General features: G+C 39.3%; 1 protein-coding gene across 8 annotated transcripts in view; it reads right to left on the bottom strand.

The window, feature by feature from the left end:
- FIGN (fidgetin, microtubule severing factor) overlaps positions 1-23,830 on the bottom strand; it is a 216,509-nt gene that overhangs the window by 67,685 nt on the left and 124,994 nt on the right. For all 8 annotated transcript variants that reach the window (XR_013929967.1, XM_080399118.1, XM_080399116.1 and 5 more), the window contains one exon: positions 1-23,830. This exon is cut by the window's left edge; it is cut by the window's right edge and continues 18,833 nt beyond it. The gene's annotated coding sequence lies outside the window, so the exon portion shown is untranslated.

Below are 23,830 nucleotides of genomic sequence, written 5' to 3'. Positions count from 1 at the left end.
ACATAAGGTTGAGTGGAACGTAATAATGGGATTTCATAGTATCTCCTAAAATAATTTTCTCCAAATCACACGCATCTAGTTGCAACTCTGCAGAAACTTCACAACAAGATTACATAGTTATTACTATTCATATTCCTGTTGCGCATATGGGTCCATGTCTCAGATCAGTGACCCACTGCATTTGGCGTCATATGAGTCAAGGGAAAAGACGACAGTCTCATGAGAAAAATCTCATACAATGGCCCTCCCTGCTTAACATTTTCAGCAGAAAAGTTGTAGTGCTCCGAATACCCAAATGACAAAAAAGTAATGCCACGTTTTTTGCCAGGTTCTGAATTCTCCTCCCTCCACACCCCCCAAAACACAAAGACTATGAAAGGAGAATCCTTAGAAAGCTTGATAGGAGAAAAATCCTTCAGCAGGTGTCTGGGAACACAAAATTCAAATGAGAAGTGGAGACTCAGTTTTGATGAGTACAGATTCCCACACAAATGTCACTGCCTAGATAGGTGAAAATCTCAGGTGTCCAAGCAGATACAGCAAGCATCAAAAGCCCAAGCTTTACTTGCTTCTGGGGCTGAGCTGCAGGGAACACCTACGCATTACAAAATTGTTTTGATTTCCTCTTTCCCTTTCCCACTCTGTAAGCGTACTTTGCTCATTCAGACCAGCTCTGATCCTTTTTTTCTCTCATTCTCCATCCTCTTTTGGCTTCTAGGCATGTTTAATATGCACAACAAAGTGTCAGTTTCATTACCAGCAATCTGTATTCAAGGATATAAAATTTGTGTAAATTCCACAGCTTTGCACAATGTTTCCATTTAACCTGAATGAAATTCAAGTGCAAATGAGGTGTTAGTCATTCATGAATAGAACCCTTAATGTGCAGACATGTTTTTTTAAGGTGAATTTAGTACTCGGCAAAAGGTGCCAAATTGACAACACTAAAAGCTGAAGTCCTCTATGAATTCTTGTAAAAGGGATGATGAGGGAAAGCAAGCCACACTACTGCATATAAGCCTGCTGATAACTAGCACTAGGAATGGAAAGATAATTCAAATATTGTGTCCCTTTAAGGCTTCACTCTCTGCAGAGGGAGTATTAGTCCCTACACGAATCTAGTGGGTTTTGTGACAAAATTTCAGGGTATGGAAAACTGAGAAATGCAGAGCTCCAAATCATTTCACTTAAGGCACTCTGTAATGAGATCTAATCAGCTTTGAACACCTAAGGGTGAAATTCCCCCTCTTTTCCAGAGATAGGTTTTTGTTATACTCCCAGGACAGTCTCCAATTTGTTATTGTTAAACAAGTGATGTCATCCCCAACTAACCAAAATTATTAGAAGCTCTAGAGATAAGTATTACAGAAAAGGTTGAAACAGTACTTTTGTACTGAAAATACCCAAGACTACTTCTTAAACAAATACATAATCATGCCGTGTAAGTGCCAGGTGACACCCAGCCACTGCACAGGTACTGACTGGCCACAGAAAGAAAGATCTTTCACTCACTTACTGAGTGAACATGGGAAATCCCGTCCTGCAGTTTCTCACCTGTAAGGCATAGGCTGTAACTCATTCTAGCTCAAAGTGATTTGACATGTATGAAGAAAAGGTTGTACACAAGAACAACATATTTTCTCTAAATATCTTCTATACTACATACACCCAGGCAAAACACAATTCTGTATTTACAAAATTTAGGGTGCTGAGGACAAAGACTGGCTGCCAAGAATTGCAAGGGAGACCTTACAAGGCTGCGTGGCTGGTCAATAAAAGGGAAGATGGAATTCACTATGAATAAAAACCCTGATGCACACGGGAAAAAGTCCTAACTTCAAATATGAGTGAATAGGTTTTGACTGGCAATTGTAATTCAGCAATAAGAATATACGATAGATCCAAGGAAGAATTAGGTCAGTGCTCATCATCAGTCAAAGCAGCAAATAAACTGTTACAAATTTTTAGGAAGGAATAGAAATAGAATAGAAGCAAACCCTGTGCCTTCAAATATATCTATGATTTAGACACATTTTGAATAGTTCTGCAGCTCTGGTCTCATTTCAAAAAGGATATGGTCAATCCAGAGAAGGACAACAAGGACAACGCACACCTGTACGAAGAACTGATCATGCAAGGACAAAGCCTGGAAAAGACAACTAAGAGAGAATGCACAAGTCTAACCATAAGCAGCCAGAAAAGAGTGAAAGGGCATTGATTCCCATGGCATCAGTTATTCACCGACTCTCCCAGTACTGAAATGTAAGATGCAACAAACAAAATCCAGTTAGAGAAGTAAAGCTCAAGCACTGGTGAGCACACCTGTGGAACTCACTGTCAAAGGCTGCAAAGGATGCACAGAGGTCACGAGAGAAGACTGGGCAAGTGCTCAGTGGAGACATTCTTTGAAGCTGACTGCAAGAAACACATCCAACTCCAGGAATACCCTGAGCTGAAAAATGCTGGGTGGTGAGGACCACAAATGGTAGCAACATACTGCCTTTGCCTGACTGGGCATCCACTGTCAGAAGCAGGACACAGGACTAGATGAGTCTTAACCTGACCTAGTAGGACCATCTTCATACACGTCAAATCACTTTGAGCTAGGGCTAGTTACAGCCTACACTTTACGGGTGAGAAACTGCAGGATGGGATTTGCCATGTTCACTCAGTGAGTGAAATATCTTTCTTTCTGTGGCCAGTCAGTACTTATGCAGTGGCTGGGTGTCACCTGGCATTTACATTGAAGGATTATGTATTTGTTTAAATATTCTTATGTTGCTGTCTTTACCTCACAGTGTGTAGCTATAACTTTCCAACAGCTAAGTGCAGATAGCATAAAGCTATAAACCAGGTGGCTTCGCGGGTACTGACTGCAATATCTGTCCATTCAACCCTGTGATGCCTCTTAAGTGAGCCTTGACACTTACCCACACTGAGTGACCCATGGAAATACAAGCATATGCATGCATGTGTGTGTGTATTGGTATGAGCAAGGGAGGGGTTACCCAGAACTTCACCACCATGCAGCTATCGCAAGTGATCTGATCCGTTCCCATTTACTCTCATTATTGCTGCGGATTACCGTGAACAGAGGCAGGAAAAGGTTTCAGCACAAACTGGAATATAGCCAAGCAAGAACAGGAGGGGACTGTGAAGAAGAGCAAGCCTTCAGCAGCCTAAGTTGGTACAATGACTCAGTAAGACACAGTACCCCCAGGACAATGCTCCTCAGAACATGTATTTACAACCAACACGGCTTGCCAAAAATGCAGCGCTGCTGCTTTTAGCATACACACAGATGCACGCTGCCCCAAGCCTCACGTCCAAAGTATGCAGCTAACTTCTACCTACAAACCCAACAGTCTCGAGTCTCCCTTACCACATTAAACCGTGCACTGTAAGAACATAATGCTACTCTGAAGATCTTTTTTTTAAGATATGCATGGTTATTAAATAAAAATCTCCATTGAACATTCACTTATTTCCTGCCTTGTTTTCTTCTTCCTAAGTGCTCCCTCCTTTGAATAACTCTGAGGTCTGTAGAGAGATAGATAGGGTAATTGTATTTTTTAAATCAACATTAAAATTAATATGGAGGTTCCTATCTTCCATACCTTGACACATATGCTCACAGCCACCGTGGAGTGCCTCATGAATTTGCACATCATCTTCGTATGTAGGCCAGGATGCTCCAAAGGATAAAGATGGTGCAAAACTTCACACAACTCCACGGGACTCCTACTGCTTCTGTGGACTGTGGAATGAAATAGGGAAGAATTACCACTGCCCTCTGAAGTGGCTGAAAATATATCTTTCACACAGTGCTAAACAAACCCACGTAACTGCAACAGAATGACAATACTGGTTAACTCTCACAGCCCTGCCAGCTGGTAACCATTGCAGGATTGCACCCCACATTCGCATTAGCTCTGATTCTCGCTATTTTATTCAGAGGTAGCTCAGTAAAACTGAACATAAACCACAGAAATCTTAATAGAAGTCATATTCATGTTAAATGTTACAGCAAGTTACATCCATAGATCTGTTATATCCATATATCCATTATAGCCATATTAAAATGTTACAGTAAAAGCATATTTGACCAAGTTACAGTATTTCAGTTCTATCGGTTTGAGAACAGTCCTGAAATGTTACATGCAGCACGAATAAGCATTAAAATTTGGTTGTCCAAAAATCCTGAGCCTCCTAAATTGCTTTAGAACCACCTGCTTTAGAAGCATTGCTGTTATTTTGTCCTTTCTACCTGTTGAGCTGAACCTGACGGAGTAACTGCAGGTGCCTGGTCTGCCCGGCCACTGAGGTGTGCCCCTTCTGCAGCACCAGCAGGCTGGCTCCTTCCGCTGCTGAAGGCCTTCTAATGTTGCCAAAAAGCTCAACCTCCATAAAAGCTATGTCCCAAGCTAGTTTTTCAAGGTATCTAAATAAACATTCACACCTCCAAAAAGACAGGGGAGACCAGATTAATAGTTAACCTTTGTGACTAGGGTAAACCTTTCCTCAGTTTAAAAATCACAGGACTTGGTTTATACTTATTATTTCAGAACCTTGTCACCCATCCCTCATATCACTTTCTCCTGCACCAGAAGTTTTCCAGCACCAGCATTATCTGACTCTATCTGGGTCCTTTGCTGATGCTTTGAATTAATTCTTAAATTAATTCCTCTCTGCACCTCCTTTAAATTTTGGGTGAAGAAGGAGAGGCAATTCCAGCTAGTACTCAAGGCAAGAATAAAAACTTGGTGTGACCATTTGGAACGCTCACCCAATTATCATAATCATACTTTCTAACTTTTTTAATAAAACTAAAAATCCATATCTAAACAAAAGCTTTATTCCTCTATCAGAAATGAAACTTTATTCATAGTTATTAACCATTATAGCAGACATACCCCTTATATAAATATCTATAAAGTAATGAGTCTTTCCTGGAATAAGATGCATATTAATTAGATCCTACAGCACTTGAGAGACTTTGGTTCAATTCCCACCAGTAAGGTCAGGAAATGCATCCACAGTAGTTAGCAGCTAGTTTCAAAATCTCAATGCACTGAGCACGATGGGGTCATTCAGTGGAGCAGGTACCCCAAGGGAAGGGTAAAACAAGAGCCAGGGATTATTTCACAGCACTGAACCGGTACACTGCAGGAGTGACGGACTTTGCTTTTAGAGCAGAAAAGCTTGCCAGCACACTGTCCTTGTTGCCCACTCTCATTACGAACAATGTAACATGTGAACCAATTAATTGCATGATATGGGCTGGAAAAAGCTATGTAAATTGTGTATGTGTATGTGTGTATATACAAGACGAGACACTAATACAGTAAACGAGGACCACACTAACATAACCACACTAAAAGAGCCCTGCACAGTTAGATACAGGACCATCTGCCTAAGACATTGAAGCTCCAGTGCTGAGTAGAGTAGAATAACACAAAAAACCTTCTACCCACTTGAATTTTAAATTCAGGTGATTCACTATTATGGAAAGATGGATTAAATATCTCATCTTTTCCCACGGACTCCTAATGAACCAGGCTCTGAACACTAGAAGACTTTACACAGAACATGAAATTTCCACGGGAACGAGATCCTCTGAATACCTCCATGCTACCAGGACAGGTTTGGTTTTTTTAATATATATTTCTGTTATTCTCTCAGCTGTGACAAAGGAAACTGGTAGGAATATGCTCTGTAATCTTTGAATTTGGTTTTGTTTCCATTTTGAATTACAGCACAAGCACATACATGGAGCAAAGATAAAGTATCCTTACAGTAGATTTTAGAAAGTTTTAAGAATTAGTAACTTTTTTCTTAACGGAAGATAGAATTCCCCTGAGGAACTTACAACTGCAAAAACTGGAGAGAAAAATGGCTCACCAGGCTAAAAATTAAATTTATTATTTATGTCACTAGGAAAAATTCTCTGATAATTTTTCACTACATAAGTAGTTGTCATAAGAAGAATCCCAACCTAATGAACACTCTCAATGTTTAATAGTACAAAACATAACGCTAGAAATGACAGTTAGGGAGATCTCTTTCCTCATGGGAAAACTCCTCCATTATCCTCCTTATTGAGGTGCTACACTTTCCTCTGAAGCTTCTGGTGCTGGCTGCACTTAGAGACAGGATACCAGGCTATCATGATCTTGGATCTGCTCTGGCATGACAGTTCCTGTGTTCTTAGATTGCAGGCTGCACCAGAGTATTATTTGAATGAATTCAGTGCTGTCTATCAACACAAATTGTTTCTACACAAATCTTTTTCTTCATAGTTAAACAGAAGTTTTAGCAAAAGCAACATTTGATCTTGCAGGTTGTAGACAAGTAGTACTTTTAAAAATTATAAACACAATCATGCAGACGTGCTGTTCAAGACCATATCTGTATGTGTGTACATCTCCTTGCCTCAGTGTCACACAACATGCAAGTGAGAACCATTTGCTCTGCAAGCACAGAACACTGCTATTAAGCTCTGAGCAGCCTGGAGAAACAGACCTTGTTCAAAGCGCTCTCCAGTACAACAGCGGCTATTTCACTAAGTGTGTATGGAACATACACATGGTGTATTATACTGGCTCTTCAATTACACTTATTGTACCTGACTTAAAGAAACAGGAATCCATACTCTGAGTGGGGAAGAGCACAACTAACATATGGCACTTTTTTTCTTCAGATGCATCTTAGGTTTCTTGTCGCTGCTATCTTGAATATCTGCATGGCTCTGAGGATGAGGGTCAAGGGCATGGGGGTCCAGGAGGTTTTCTCCTCATTCCTGCCAGTGAACGAAATCAGTTTGAGTCATCATCGAGGGCTCCTATGGGTCAACAACTGGTTGCATTGCTGGGGCTGACAAGAGGGCTGTGGCTTTTACAACCATGGGACACTTTTGGAGGACTAAGGACTGCAAGGAATAGGTGGGATCCACCCAAATAAATGGGGAAAAAGCATCTCTACTAACAGGAAAAGGTCCATGGGACCTGATGGGATGCACCCACAAGTGCTGAAGGACCTTACCAATGTCATTGCAAGTCCACTCAATTGAAAGGTGACTGCGTGTTCCTGAGGACAGCATCACTCCTATCTTTAAGACAGTAGAAGGAGGATCCAGGGAACAATAGAGCAGATCAGCCTCACCTCAATCCAAGTAAAGGTGAGGGAACACATAATCCCACAAACCTGGTGGTCAACAAGGTGAGTATAAGCCAAAAATCTTCCCTTATAGCAAAGAAGGCCACCAACACCATGATGGGCTGCATTAGAGACATTACTAGCAGGTTGAACAAGGTGATCCTTCACCTCTACTGAGCCCTAGTAAGAAACTTCTGGAGTGCTAGGTCTAGTCCTGGTCTTTCCAGTACAAGAAAGCTATGGAATTACTGAATCAGTTACAGCATAGAGCCAAGAAGATGACTAAAGACATTGGAGCATCTTTTATATGAAGAGAGGCTGGGAGAGCTGCGGGTGTTCAGCCTGGAGATGAGAAGGCTGGGGGAGGAGGGGTGTGTGTCTTACCAATGTGTATGAACATCTGGGGGGTGGGGGTGGAGGGTAGAGAAGATGGAGCCAGACTTTTCTTGGTGGCATTTGGTGAAAGGACAAGAAACAATGGATACCAACTGAAATACAGGAAATTCCATCTAAACATAGGAAAACACTTTTTGGAGGGTGGTCAAACAATGGAGGAGGCTGCCCAGAGAGATTGTGGAATGGCCATCCTTGCAGATACTCAACCCATCTGGGCATGACTTCTGGCAACCTGCTCTAGGTGACCCTTCTTAAGCAGGAGAGTGGACTAGGTGACCTCCAGAGATCTGCTGACTTCAGCCATTCTGGGATACTGTGAAGTACAGTCTATTTGAAGAATTCCTCCCCAGTAGTTGCCAGTTGCACAATGATTTCTATTTCTTCAATGTATAAGTTATTTGCAGCACAGAACCTTTTCCATACCTTTATTCCTATCACTGCATCCCACGTTCTTTTTAAGGGTGATTCACTTTACTTGAACACATTTTCCCTGCCACTGAGTCAGAGGAAAGTCACTACAGCTTGTGCTTATGCACAAGAATATAACAGCTTTTGATTATGCTGAGTCTCTGGTTGTGAATCACAGGGAAGATTTTCAATGTCCAGCAGCTAAATGTGTTAGCCATGACATTTCTGAAATTCTATTTTTATATATGTGCTAGGAAAAAAAACCACTTCTTTATCTCTGTTCTTCACCGCAGTATTTGTTTAACTACAGCTTTAACATTACCACTATATGCTGCAGCACATTCTCACAGCTACAGTTTTACAAGCCATACATATCATAGTTTTCAGAGCTAGACTTCTTTATCCAGCAATTTTTACTCCTAATGAGAAAATAATCTACAAGCAGCATTGTTGCATCTCCCATATCCTCTTTGCTGTTAAAAGGTTTGTTTAAAATTTTCTTCACAGGACCAAACACAATTCATACCTGGTTATTGTCCTAATGAAATCTCTTTCTCCTCCTTACAGAGCTCTTATCTGAGATGTTAAAATTTAACTCACTTTAGTTATAAATGCTATGTGAATTAATAGCCAACATTGTTTGGAAGGTTTTTAATTGGCCTACAGGGAGACTTTCCGTATATATTAAACAGACCATGTGTCTGAATTGCAACTAACCCACCTTTACATTTACTTTGCACACATTAAACTCAAAATTGTTTAATATATTCTTAGAAGTATTTGGGTTTATTGTTCACATTAGGAAATGACTGTCAGCAGTCAACATAAACCAAGGCTACTGATTGGTCCTCAGTGATGTCATACTGGTGTCATAATGCCCAATAAATAAATAGGTTTGGCTGTTCTTCTTATTTTTATTTATAAATTCTGTTTCATAACAGCAGTAAGATGCTCCAGGCCATGCAGTTCTTGGGGATTATTGCACTTGTCAGGTGTTTAAAATCACTCAGTCCTCTGCCTGTGCCTTATAATACCACTGGAGGCATGTAATCAACCAGAAATGCACTGCCTGGAGTGTCTTAATGCTTTATTATGACATATCTAACTTTCAAAATAAATTATTTATCGGGAAGCTTGGAAGTGTCATAATGATATCCAATCAGTAGCTGAGAAATATATATGAAATCAGGGTAACACATCAGAAAGAGAAAGAGGATAGAAAAAAAATGCCAGCTCATCAGTCATCCGAAGCCAAAACAATGTGTGTGTATGCCTATAGACATAGTTATGTGCGTATACAACTACTGGATGCATTTCTATTTTTGCATCGATTATATCTAATGAGAGTTATGCAAAATATATACTCATGTGTCCACAACCAATTGTTGATATAAGCCATGGGCAGTTTGTATTGAGCTAATATCTTAATTTTTTTTTTTAAAGTGTGCTAAATACATGTTAATAACTTAAACCTCCTATTAAACAGAAATTTAGGACATTCTGTGCTTAGTTAAGTCAGTCCACATTTAAGAATCAGCCTCTGTATTTCATGGAAAAGAAGCCTAGCTACATCAGTTGACATTACAAATTGCATTTCACATCATTATCATTACAATTGCTAAACTACACACATTATTCAAAACTGAATTTTAAAAGCAAAACAGAAGAAAACAATGCCATGTTCTAAAAAACCCTGAAAAACCAAACTAACATATCAACTATACAACAATCAGAGCAATTCAGTACTCTGGGGTTTAAATTTCTAAATTAAATTCCAATTTGTAAATTATTATGTGGAAATAAGGAACTCTACTTAGGCAATTGTGCTAAATAACAGCGCAAACCCTGCAGGGGACCAAATTATCTTTTAGTGAGGGAATATGAAAAGTTTTTTGGAAAAGGGCCAGTTTTAGGTAGGGGGTGTTTAAAGCCTTGGGAGTTACTGTAGCAATAGAAAAGATTAATAATTTGCACATGTGAGACTCCTGGCAAGCAGGACGCAGCTGTAAAGAATTAACCCCTCCTGAGAGACATAAAAACATGGAGCAGCTGAGAAGAAAAGGGTGAGGGGAGAATGCAAAAGTATGCAGAGTACAGATGTCCTAGAAGAGAAAAATATGTAAAGTAGGGTTGGAGAACGTACAGAGATTTTATTATTATTGGGGGGGGGGGGTGGTGTCTTCTTGGCAAATTGTGGATATATGGGGAAAAAAAATGAAATACCAGCAGAAGACAAAACTAATTCTCTATTACTCTCAGTAAGTGCTGCTAATCTAAATAAAAATCTGAAAACCCACAAGTCCTTATTGAAAGGACACTCTCAAAGTGATCTGGCCTAAAACTAGACCAAGCCGGCTTTGTTTTGGTGTTCATGCATGCCTGGCTCCGCTCTGCGTGCTGACTCCATCATTCTTGTATGTGAGCAGGGTGCTGAAATACAGAAGATGCTTGCTGAAGTGATTGGAGGGCAGGCTCTCATACACACAGAAATCGAGCAAGCAAAGCAGATCTGGGGGTGAAGCATTGTGTGGTTGTGGGTCTGTAACTGTGGAGAAACCCAGCTCCTGATATTTGTTCTTCCTGGCTGCCTACCAGATTAATTTCTATTGTGAGGGTCCAATTTTGCAGCTGCTCAGCATGGCAGAACTGCACCCCTCCCCCAGCCAAATTCAACAGGGCCGGTGCATGGGCAATGGCATGGTTGCACACTAACTCAGATGATAACTCTTTTATAGTCTGGTAGAAGGCCAAAGCAATCCAATTTTTAGGTTGTATTAGAAATCTGAGACTATTACCCTTCAAAAGGAGAAATTAGGCTTTAGAAAGGTGACATATATAATCCTCCCACTAATCTTTAGTTGCATTTTTTTTTTCTCTTTAGGAAAAAAAAGTTGGTAAAAAGAATGTTTGAAGTGATCATTAACAGAGAGAAACAATGGAGATGTTTATTCAGATTAATTCACGGGCATCGGTGTCCTTCTCTAAGAAAAGAAATAAGTGGTCTTGGAAGTAATGCATCTTTAAATGTTATATGGATTATCTAGAATCCAGACAATAGATTTCTTTTTTTCCCTGTGTTTAATAAAAATAAACATAAATAGATTACTTAGGTTTATTGCGTTTAGATTTAGTAACAAGACCCAATCTCTTATATGAGCTAAAGCATATTCTATTATAAAAAGAGAAAACTAAAAAGAATACACTTTTAACATAGTAACAGTTTCAGCAGAGTACTTTTCAAGCAAGCACATTCAAAGGGGTCTTTGGAGGCCTCAGGAGAATAGAAGCAATAGGTTCAGGAGATTAATATGGTTCCACGCTTTCCACGCTTGTTCTCCAACAAATAGAGTCTATTACAACTGCTCAGTGTTTAATGGTCCCCCAGATTTCATGACACTGTCCTCTCCCTCTTCTCCCACAGCACCAATCATGCATCCATGCACCTTCAACAGAGTTTCCCTATGCCTTTCTCCCTACATTTTCCTGTGTGGTTCCCTCAAGATTTGGTGCAGGCTCTCCCTTACTCCTCTCTAAACCGTCCCTGGGTGGAGAAGTCCATCGGAACACGAACTCAGGCTTCACTGCTTTGCAAATGTCACAGCTCACTACCTTGCCCCAGACTTCTCTCTTGCCATTCAGACTAAAATCTCAGTCTTTTTGTTAAGTCATAGTTCAAAAAATATTTGCATTGTCACAAGGCAGGACCTCTGCTGACTCAGGCAGTGCTGTACTTCTCTCCCTTTCAGCCATTCCTTCCTTTCCCTTCTCTTGGGTATGGGAAAGCATGCGGAGAGGCAAATGTTTGATCAAGGATTGACCTGGGCCAAAACTGAGGTTATTTAGCTGGGCACCAGGGAAAGGTGGACCACACAGCTACAGGTAGTGCTTTGGAAGCAGTGCAGGCTGTGCTGGGGTAAAACAGGCGTGGAACTGTGGTGCAATGCAACCTTACATAGCAAGTTTTAATCTGCTCCCATAAATAATCTGTTTCCTCAGATGTTCTAGCTCACAGGGTGACCCTGTCACTCACACCAATTAGGTGGGCACCAGCTCACACCAGTACTTTTGTACCAAAGCTACAATGAGGTCTGGCAGATTCCTTTTACACATTGCATCTTAAAGATGGTCTTTTATCCCCATGTATTTTGTAATGCATGTAAAACTTCATTTTAATCACTGCACCCTGTCTTTCTGTGGTAGAAGCAAATGTGACATTTTCTGCTTCTTTTCATTAAGAAGAATGTTCCTAATTCCTTACATCAACTTTTTCTATCCTCCCTCCAGTAAATTCTTCTTCTCTGACACAAAAAGCCAAAGCAACTTGCTTGTGTTGCCTTCACCTTTGTCAGGGCTAAGTCTTTCACGAGACCACCTCCAACCTACCAATCCCTCTTTCACTGGCAACTTCTGTCGCAGATCCTTTTTCTTTTTTCCAAGCTATCCTCCTGTTCAGTACCAGCTGGCTGAAATTGCCATACAGCTCCCCTGTCTTTTGTATGCAATTGTTTCCACAAACCTCACCTTTCCTTGGCATTATGTCCATGTGCCAATTCTTGGGTTGAGGTCACTCCCTGTGATTGCCACTGGGTCCTTAAACTCCACCAATGTGTCTAGTCTTTATGACTTACACTGTTCAGGGTCTGTAGGCTTTTTGGGACAGGACTGTTTTGCTTTGTGATTGTATGAATAACAGTATATGCTAAGTTACTGCGGCTGCTACAGATGCAATCTATGCAATGTAGGTACAGAAAATTGCAACATGGCTGTATCTTAAGAAGATTTTTGTGACATAATAAACCTACAGTTCAGCTGGGTCAACAGGCATTGAACTACCACCCATCTTTGCACAGTCCCTACCCTTGCTACAAGGATATATATTAGGCTCTAAACAGACGTCCACAAACTATTCTAAAACACTAGAATGTTTTGGGCTCGCTTACCTTAAAAATAGCAATTAGCCAGGATACTTCCAGTGTCTTATGTCCGCAGGAAAAAAAAAAATCCTATGCACTTTTTGAAATGGATTCATTTGTTCAACTATGTAAGTCAATATTGTTGCCACTATAAACTAAGAAACAAGAACTATTCCACAAAAATTAACCCTGACCTTGGTTTTATAGTGCATCTATTTAAAACATGCTGAGTATTTTTATATCCTTTCTACTGACAAGAGGTCTATCAACCAAGGTTGATCAACTCTAAAATACATGCACATACACATACATACATGTCAGTAAAATTGACAGGCAGCCTTTACTACGAGTAACATTGACACTTTCTATTGTAAGCTTCTATTTCATTTTATTCTTAATTCACTGGATTTCTACCAATTGATCTGAAGTTTCGCAAGTCTGATAATATTTTAGTCCTATGTTGTAGAAAGTTTCAACTAAAATAATTCACTTCCTTTAAATGAATTTCCAAATGTCATGTTTGAAACTCAGAAAGGTCCTCTGTCCTTTAGATCAGAAATTGGTGTGCAGGTGAGTTTGTACTCGAAAGCGAGGGAAGGGAGGGAACTCCCTGGCAGAGACCCAGAGGTAGCCAAGTCGTTCACTGAGCATAGTAGTTTTCCTCTGACACATTTGAAAGTGTTTTTAAGAGAATGGCTGCTGACGTCTACTTAAGTGAGAAGACTTCCAGCTCCACTGACTCTCCTCAGTGCTGGGTAGGATGTGGCTCTGCACAGGTTCTGTTTATTTCCAGATCTCCTGCCAGAGGGGATATGGAACCGGAGACTGTGAGAGGTCCCACCAAACAGTGGCGACAGCTTCTTCTGGCCTGACTAAAGGTGCCTAAATATTAGAAATGGGACTCATGCAATAATTCCTTGCCTTTCACAGTCCTTCATGCAAGGTCAGCAAAACCAGAAGTAACATACTTTATTTTAGAGATCTCATGGCTTGACGTTTGCCCAGAAAATCCTTGGTGAGAAGCATGAGCAAGTGCTTCTGACATCCTGCTGCAATGGAGATTTGTATCACATACCTGCAGTAGTCTCCTCAAAACCATTTCTGGGCACTCTAGTCAGAAAGCGAGGAGGAAATTTTGGACACAACCTGTATTTAGTACCTCCTTTGGGACATTTGTCACATAGAAGGACCTGCTGCCCTGAGAAGCCTCCTTCTATCCATGGTGACAGCAAACAGAAGTCACTGTCCAGGATCCTTTCTTGCAGAGCCCCAGGAGGCCACGTGCCAGACAGCGCAGTGGAGTCAGGGCAGGCTCAGCCTGCAGGGGATGAGGAAGGGGATGATGCGGGCTCCTCTCGTCAGTGGCATGGGAGGTACCTGTTTGGATGGCCAAGAAGAAAGTAATTGGAGAAAGCAGTTCCCGGAGCTGGTAGAGTAAGCTGCAGAGGTCAGGCAAAGTGTTCTGCTCCCTGGTGAAGAGTAACATGCCATTCTCACTACTGTGATGTTTTATCTCGGGCTGAGGTAAGGACAGACAGAAATGTCTAGCTAGCAATTACTAACAGATAGGTGTGTTAAATAAATGCTAATCCAATTCTTCAGTTACTGAATATAAATAAAATTCACAGCTAGGTACTGCAGATACCAATGGAGCAGTTAACTCAGTAACCTGGCACGTCCTCCTAGCCTCCAATAATCACCCAAAGGCTTCCTAAACCAAAAATCCACAGAGATATCTAACAACTTCTATGAAATATTTTTTTTTTCTTCTATGAATTTATCTAATCATCTTTAAATCCTTTGTAATTTTTTGGCCTCTGTACATTCCATAGCAGTGAATTGTAATACCACGTCTTTTATAAAATACTAATTCTCTGTGCTTTGCTTGTTTCTAACCCTGTGCCCTAACAATTTCCTTGTGTGCACCCTGATTCTGGTACTGTGAACAAACCCTAGTTGATGCCTCTCTTGGCCAAATCTACTACATTTCTCATGATGACACACAATCAACAGACTTGAAATGAATTCTGAATGTTTTTCAGAACTCTCTTAATTTTTCAGTGTCATCTGCAAATCACAGGAGTCATAACTGAACACACTGATCTAGTTTATTTTTAGGTTTTATCTGCATCTTAATTCTCTGGGGTTGTCAGAAAGGGATGTCCAGGTATTGCAGACAGAATTCCTGCCACACAGTAATTTTTGCTGGTAATCAGTTACCAGATTTCTTTATTGACACTTTAACTATGAAAGCAGATGCCAATTAAATGTATTTATCTATGTATACAAATTGTGTAGCTCCTATTATTATATCGACAACCAGGGTACCATTGCAGCTAAAAAGCTTCCATCAATTAATGCCAAAATCTCTTCACAACGCAAATACCATGCATATTTCAGATTTATGGGAGGAAAAAACAATTTAGGTAACCATGAATTTCAAACAGTCTGTGCCACAAGATACAATGACATGATAGCCACCATGACTGTATGGTAAAAAAAGTGACCTGTTCCTGCTTAGCATTCACCCAAACCATTCAGATCTTGCAATGATGCTCTATTAAAACACTACATAAAAATATATGTTTAGGATTATTTTCTTCCAGATTTTGACTGCAACAACACATTCCAAAATCTGTTCATGTTCATGTCAAAAGATTGATATGATTTTCACAAATGTGCCTCATCTTATCCGTTTACAGAATTGGGACTCAAAACACTATATTTCATTATCAGACTGTCAAACGGAAAACTGCAAATTAAGTATCTTTAAAACTGCTCAGTCAGGTAGTATAAAGGTGCTATGCTTGCAAAGGTTTCCAGATAGACATTTTAATTGCATTAAGTTGTGACTAAGAAATGAGGCTAGTCCTGCAGTGAATATATTATGTAAATACAAACCATTTAAACAGAAAATTATAAAAATTAATGTAAATAAAAACCTACTTTAATTTGCACCTAGGAATGGTCCCTTTCGCAACCATGTAATGAAAGATTAATTTAAAAAATGTAAAAATATGAAAACACTTGGGAAACAAGTAGAAAAAGTGTAAGGAACAATTTAACACCCTCTGGAAGATGAAACCAGGCCATACACTAAAGATAGGTAAGTGAAGAGATACTGTCTTAGCAAAGATGAATATAAGCATATGCTGAAGTGTTTCCTGGAACAGGATCTGGAGGCCCTAACACTTATCTGCTTGCAATTCTGATTTATTTTAAGTCATTTCTGAATAAAATCTACCTGGATATTTCAAGAAAATAAACAAAAAAATAGGAAAAAAAAATTAGTTTCTGTGAATGCAAAAAAGGAATTATTAGCAATACGAGGCCCAGAGTGTAGTCTAATGAACAGTAATTAGTTTCTATTGATATGCATTTTTTAATAAAAGCTGTAATAGTTGTTTGTTGAAAGAGAGATACTTTATGCTTTGTATCTGAAATCCATTTCCTGCCAGTGCATTTTCTCTCCGTAACATTGTGGGAAATGTTCTGTGAAACATCCTCTCTCTTTAAACCTTGATAAAATTCTTGACTATATCAAATGCAATAAGTTTTAGACAAATGACTGTCATCTCCTTGAGCTGAAGAGTGTGAAGAAAGCACAGCAAGTGTGTTTATTTGCATTAAACACATGCATCAGTGTGGTGTATGTGAGGAGCTCTAGTACAGCTGTTTTACAGCCACTGTACAGAAATCTTTTTCTATGTCATGTTAAAAGGCTATAAACCTTCGTGATGTCTGTCTTACACAATTTAACTCATTCTAATTGTACTACAAAGGGTTCTTTTGACTCAGTAACTTCTTCAAGTCACTCTTTTCAAAAGACATATGGAAAAAAGTCCCCTCTCATGATTATTAATAATGTAACTAGTTTGGAGAAAGTCTCTGAGTAGGAAGGGAAAAATTTATTTCAGCCCACAGAGACAGAACTTAATTTTATAGTGGTTGGTAGTACTTAGTTTCATTTTCTTAAATGTTCTAGCCATTGAATAAAGAAATAATTTGAAAAGGAAATTGCATCTATGGTATTTGAACTTGCCTTTAGCATATGGTGTTTTAATGTTTTGAGTCTATCTTTGACAACTGAAACAGACTTTACTGAATACTGGTAAGAGTTCACTTTGTAACAGAAAAGTAGTCACTCACTGTGATCACTGTGTCTTTTTAGTATGCAGCCCAGAGGATTCAGAAAAAGATTACATTTACAATAATTAACATATATGTAAATCGAGATCATGGCTATGAATGATAAATTTTCATAGCAATTTAAACCTTGTTCAAATTAATCAACCATACAGACACTTGATTAATGAAAGGCAGCGTCACTTTAAAATGCAACATGTTAATATATATTACTGTTATCGCTGATCAAAGAATCTTTAAACATAAACCAATTAAAACAAAGTTCAATCTACATTTTTAACCGGTTTAATTCCTGCAGAATTATAAGAGTATTATAAAAATTCACCTATTTTATTCTCCTTCATATCTACATACTAAATTGACTGTAGTACAGAATCACGCAGGTAATTCTGCTACTTCATTAATATGATCGGATCTGAAAACTACCAGATTAGGTTTTCAATCTAAACATATACATAATGGCTGATTGCAAAGTGTGCAAAATGCATCCAATTTCATTCTTCATTTGTAAAACCAGCAACTCTCATCTCATCTCTCCTGTTTTCAATTCAATCGCCAACAGACCAGTCACATGGGAGGTTTGAATGACTGATGGCAGGGGAGCTGTTTAGGAAGACTGCCTTTGTGGCACCTTCCCAACAACACCTATCTTCTAAGAATAGCAAGGCTAGAAAGTTTTATGGCAATGCTAGATTTCTGCAGAGGTCATCCCAAGGATCTAAACAGCCTTTGCTTATTTCAGTTCTTGTCTTGTATAACAATGCATACACTGTCATACGATTCTGCTTCAATTCACTGAAAAATTTTAAGTGTATTTTTCATAAATATATTTATATAGTGACAGTTTTTAAATTATTATTATTGAAAAGAATCACTAACTTCCAAGCTGTACAATGTTGTTCACTTTACCTCATGATCAGGAAGATCTAACAAAAATACATAGCACATTTCTGAATTGTAGCCTTAATGAAGACTTAGATGCTATGGTCATGAGCAGAGAATATATGCCAGGAGGGGAGTTAAAATGATTAGCTGACCTCTGTTTTTTTTTTATTCAAAAGCTATTTAAAATCTGTTTTTAACACACATTACATATCAGCAATTTGTACATCCAAATAATGGGTTTCTCAGTAAGTGGTAATATAGGTACAAGAGTAAGAAACAGAAAATCAAAGTAAAATCCTTAGTTTTACAAAAGAAGCAAAGACAATATACTGCTGAATTTGGAACATGGATCCAGTTGGCACAAATATAAAGTATCCTTGTCTTTATGGGAGCCCACACACGTGCCCACTACTGTAATTTCAATATGAAATGAAGGAACCAAACATGCAACAAAATCAGGTTACTAACCATAGGGACTATAATAATTGATCTGTTCCCTTTCTCTGTGGCAAAACAAGTGTCTGATGCTAAAATCAGTCCTTGGGAGAAGAAACACCTGTTGATATTTTCCAGAGACGACAAAAAAAATAAATGCATTCCTGCAGACAGGCTTTCAGAGATGCAGCCCACATTGGTGACCATGGCAATATTCGCTGTGCAGAGTCCCGCAGGAGACAGCGTTTATCTTACACATTTACATTTTGCCAGAAATCTGCCCACAAATCCAACAGTCCATTGTAGCACTTCAAACCAGTAAAGAACTTCAAATACAGTAGTCTCTTGGAAGAATCCTCTGTAAAGACTCAAACTGCCCTAGCTACAGAGAACTTCCCAAAATTACATGAGCTGAAGCAGCTAATGGCTTCAGCCAGCTCTGGACCAAATCACAGCTTCTGGACCATGTAACTTATCCAATATGTCAAATCTTATTGAAGACTGAGACCACATTTGCTTTTCTCTAGTCCTTTGGGCTACATCTAAGTGGCCTTGAGACCAGCCCTGAGGTCGGTTTTGCCACTTATTGATTTGCTGACATGCCTTCTCTGTTGGTCCTGCAGCACCCCACCTTCTGCTTTTACAAAAAAACCTTCATTTGTCCCCTGCATCCAATGAAGCTTTTACATGCTGTGTGGCCAGACTTTCAAACACTATTGCTCATCTACAAGTCTCCGTCTACCCTCTCTGACTTTGCATTTGTCAGACAGCCAGCTCTGAGCAGCCTTCCTAGAAAAGAGCCCTGGCAATGGCTGTTGCAACAGCCCTTGGCACTTGTAGTCAAGCTGTCTACAAGCAAAACGGCAATGGGAACTGGAGCCCTAAACTCTCAAATAAATGCAGACAGAAAGTGGCTGCAGACATCTGTATTCACATTTTCTATAACTTTTTTCTTAACTTTTTTTTTTTTTTCTACTACATATCCAGGTTTTTGACTGGTTGGAGGAAAGTTTGTAAATGTGTTGTACAGTGGAGCTACAGAGTCTGAAGAGACTGTTTCATCTGACTTCTGTTGGCCAACACATCCCCCCTTTGAAGTGCTGCAGAAGGTACAGCTAAGGACAGCTTTGGAAAAGCTCCAGAGCTGTTTCTGCTCACTTCTTTTCATAGGGTGAAAAGTAAGGATGTTTATGCTTCGGCTGGACACCTGTTCTAGAACACTCTTAAATAAATACTTTAAGAAAGATTACAACATCCTAGACATTTTATAATTGCCTTTGATTTTCTCCTCCTAGTTGTATATTGACCTCAATCATGTCTTTATCATCAGTGTAGTTGTAAACCCTTTCACTGATATCTTCTTCAACCATTTGATTTGGAAAGGGAGTGCATTGCTGGCAGCTCTGTTCACGTTTTTAGGCTGTATATCTGTGTTCATGCAATCTACGAGTGATTTTGTACTAACTTAGTTTCCCCTCACAAGGGCCAATACAGGCTGCTGAAGAGGGAGGATAAAATGGTTATTTGGGGGCAGTGGAACAGTAGCAAAGGGAATTTTTATTTTCCTATTCACAGCACAAAATACACTCAGCTTTTAAGGTACAGATGTGTGTCATTCTTGGCTGGTACTTTTTAAGCATATGTTTTACCAGCAAGCAGAAGAGACATGGCAGTAGTCTAACAAACAAGGACCCATCAGGTCTACGTTTGGGTGTTTTTTTCCTTTCCTCCAGACTTCAACTTGCTTACTAATTGGAGAGCCGTAGTTTTTGGTCGCTGGAAAATACAGCTACAACCCAGTATCAAACTCCTTTTAATGAAAGCCAATAGTGTCTATGGACTATTTTGACACTTGACTACCTGTCACCTAACATTATTGTATTGGTATCCAGTCATACTAACCCCTGCCATAGCTGCAACCACTTTTAACGAAGGTGATTTTGAAACAGAAATATTGACAAGTCATACAAGACTAGCCTAAACCATGAAATGATGGCATTGACAACATCCTGACTGAGTGCTACAGAAGTCTTAGAAACATACATTTTTAATGTCTCCTTACGAGTAAAATGTAGGCTCCAAATATTGTTCTCGACAAAATTGGGAATATATGTTGATACCTCAGGATCAACTTTTAGTGGATATAGAAAGGCAGGGTCATTGGTCAAGCAGATATTTTTCCCCCATGTACCCACATTTGAAAGTCAGCAGGAGATTTCTCAGCCCTGTTTTTTCATTCCTTCTCTTAAGCTGAGAAAACTATTTGAAACTCAGCCCTTCCCACTGTATTTCTCTATCCAAATGCCAAAAAACTGGATGTGTATTTTCCCAGCTGGTTTCTTATTGCATTAGACAATGCTGTGCTACCTTACTCAATTGAATACTGATAGTTTTTACTGCACTTACATTTGCCAATTTTGTGAACATTTGGTGATGTTACTCTCCAGATGTTGAGCTTTGCTACATGAAGACCCAAATTCAACGTCTCTGTATTAAAGTTCAATCTTTACAATAAACTTTAAAGGATGTTTTCATTAGATTCCAGGGGAAAATCACATGAATAAAGAGAGATACAAATTTAATAGATGTACAAGCTGAAACTGTAAATACCCTGGTCACTAACTGGATTCTGCCAGAAGGAAAACTCATTCTGCTTTCAAATATCTACATAAGGCAAAAACTGCTATACAAGCTACCTAGCTTGAGGACACCATTGGCTGTATAAAACAAATCCCTCTCACTCAGTTTTTTTCAGTTCTGTTTACATTATTTTTATCCCCCCACCCCCCAGACCAAGATTGTGAGACGAAAGAGAATTACACGAAGTAAGTTCAATTTCGAGCACTGAATGAAACACGTGCTTCTAAAAATCCTCTATTACCTTGCATCCCATAAACTCTTAAAAAGAAAAGTTCTAAGTGCATAGAAATAAATCCACCCATTCCCTAAGAAAAACAGTACTAGCTGTTAAAGAAACCAGTAAATTTTGCCCGTCAACACACGTGCACCGGCGTACCAACCCGACTGCAGAAGGTGGGCTGTTACAGTCCCAACTATGGAAGCTGGTGCCTTACCTCAGCCTCCATGGGTTGGTTCTCCACCACAGTCTTTTGTGTGTTAGAAAAGAGTCTTCTCACCCTCTGTAAAGCTGAGTTCTGAAGCAGATGGTATTTGCATGAAGGACTCTTCCTTGATGAATCTGTAATCTCCCTCGCAGGAAGTTCTGAGTCAAACATAAAACCAGTAGACATTATTCTGCCTGCAGCAGAAATGCAGAGTTCAAACAGATTTGTTGAAATGTATTTCAGTGTTTTGGTAAGATATTTTAGAACATGCTAGTGCACGTGTGTTAGCACAAAACCAGCCAATGAGAGTAAAACATTCTGGATGTTTTATTCCTGTTAACCCAAACATCAACAAGCAATCTCTTCTGGGTTACTGTTAAGATGTCAGTGTTCTTAGGTTTCCATTTTAAGTGTTGAAGGAAAAAAATGCTGCCTAAAACTTTAGATTACAGGACAACCCCAACTAAAGTAGTTCAAAATTGGAAATATTGTACTTTAAAATATTTTAAGAAATTGTTTTCTATAAAATATGTTATGGAGGAACACACGTAAATGTATCCTTTTTTCTGACTTTTCAAAAGAAAAACAGTATTCTGAGTGTTAAAAGTTCAAAGCTGTGTTTTCATATTTATGATTAAAAAATCCTGAATATAGTAATACATAAAATTCTGTTAGGTATAAAAAAAAAAATTAATTAATCTTATTATGTGTTACTTGTAGGTCAAAATACCTCTCAGAGTCTTTTCAGTCCTCAACAATTTTTTCCTCTCCCGAAACTTTTCTGAGCCACACTTTCAAATGTTACCCTTTCTTTAACTGACCCACAGCATCGCTGTGTCAATTTTATTTATTCAGCCATTTAAGATCCTAATATCTCCCAGGTTATGTGTTTATGACTATGGTCTTGAAGGTGGAAAAGCAGCAGGTGTATCAGCCTCCCCAGCCATATGGCACCTGGGGAAAACCAAAGGGTTTTCCTGAGGGTCGTGTCCCAGGAGCCGCAGCCAAATGCAGCCCAGGCACCGCGGGGCCAACAAAGCCAAGAGGCCAGAAACAGAGTTACTGGCATAGAGCGTTAGTACAAATATCTGCTGGGTTTGTTAACTGGTGTATTTTACAAAGGAGGCTGACCCCAGCAGTAAGGAGGGTGGTGAGCTCCCCAGGAGTGCAAAGAGGAGGGGAGCAAGGGGAGTTTTGTGCACCAGGTAAGCAGGCGGAAAGAGGTACACACAACACAATTATATTAGTTTAGGATCAGAATCAAGCTTTTGATTCTGACAGAAAGGTTGGGGGATTATTAAAAATGCTGTTTAATTGCTGTGACTGCCTCCTCTGTTAAAGTGTTAGACCTCTTGTTTCTCATTCATTATGGAACAAAAGACTAAGCATTTAAAATACTCCTTTGTCGCCTAGACCTATAAGGTAAACCGCTGCCCTACTCCTTTCCTATTACGGCAAAAGTAAATAAAATCTTCTCATCTGCTTATACTAGAAAGGTGATCTTGTTGAAATAGTTATGAGCTATGATTTGGGAGCATCTATGCTCAGTGTTCCTCTTTGCCAGCTCTTCCTCACCAGCCCCAGCTCTGTTTTCTTTCATCAGATCAGAATCAGAAGTCATCCAAATTTAACACACAGTTCCACCAACAGCTATAAAATCTTAGTCACGGTCACAGAATAAATTAAAAAATGAAATATATACCATCAGAAAGGGTAAACCCCATGGTTCCAATGTGCATACCCTCCATCAGTTTCTCTACATGGTTGCACCAATACTCCCAAGGAAAAGCCTGCCGCAAGAGGCTCTTACCACGAAGGTGCTTCCATGATCACTGTCGTAAGTAAAACTGCAAAATGTCACGAACTGTGAAAAATATTCTTTGTTTGTTTTTGAGGGGAAAAAAAAGAAAAGAAAAACCCCAAAACTTAGTCCAGACAAATCTTTAGTTATTCTTACAATGTATTACAGGGCCCAGTCTGAACTCATATCTCAATAGATTACAATCCACATCATCTCGCATTTGGCAAAAGTGCCAATTCCTCTGAGCTACAAAGAACAATATATACTTAAGTCCATACTCACCTCAATCAGTCTGTGTCTGCGCATTCTGTGGGGGATTTAGAGGATGCACAGGTCATTGTATCAGAGAACTGAAGAGACATATTACAGTACATTATGCTGGGCTTCACCTGGACTGGACACACATGAAAGAGAATTCAGCTGCCACAGCTCCCTTTGTATCTCCGTTTTTCAAATTCTGAAAACAAGCTAAAAAAGAAGAAAAGGGACTCAACTTTTTTAAACCCATAAAAACTACTGGATAAAGATATAATCACGGTTTGAATCAAAGTAAACAATATTAACATCAAATTACGGACACTTTTAAACTATATATTCTAAACGCGATGTTTTCATGTTCATTGAAA

The sequence above is a fragment of the Falco punctatus genome (genome assembly GCF_963210335.1).
Source record: "Falco punctatus genome assembly, chromosome: 8".
Lineage (NCBI taxonomy): Eukaryota > Metazoa > Chordata > Aves > Falconiformes > Falconidae > Falco > Falco punctatus.
This window is presented reverse-complemented; position numbering and strand designations above follow the sequence as displayed.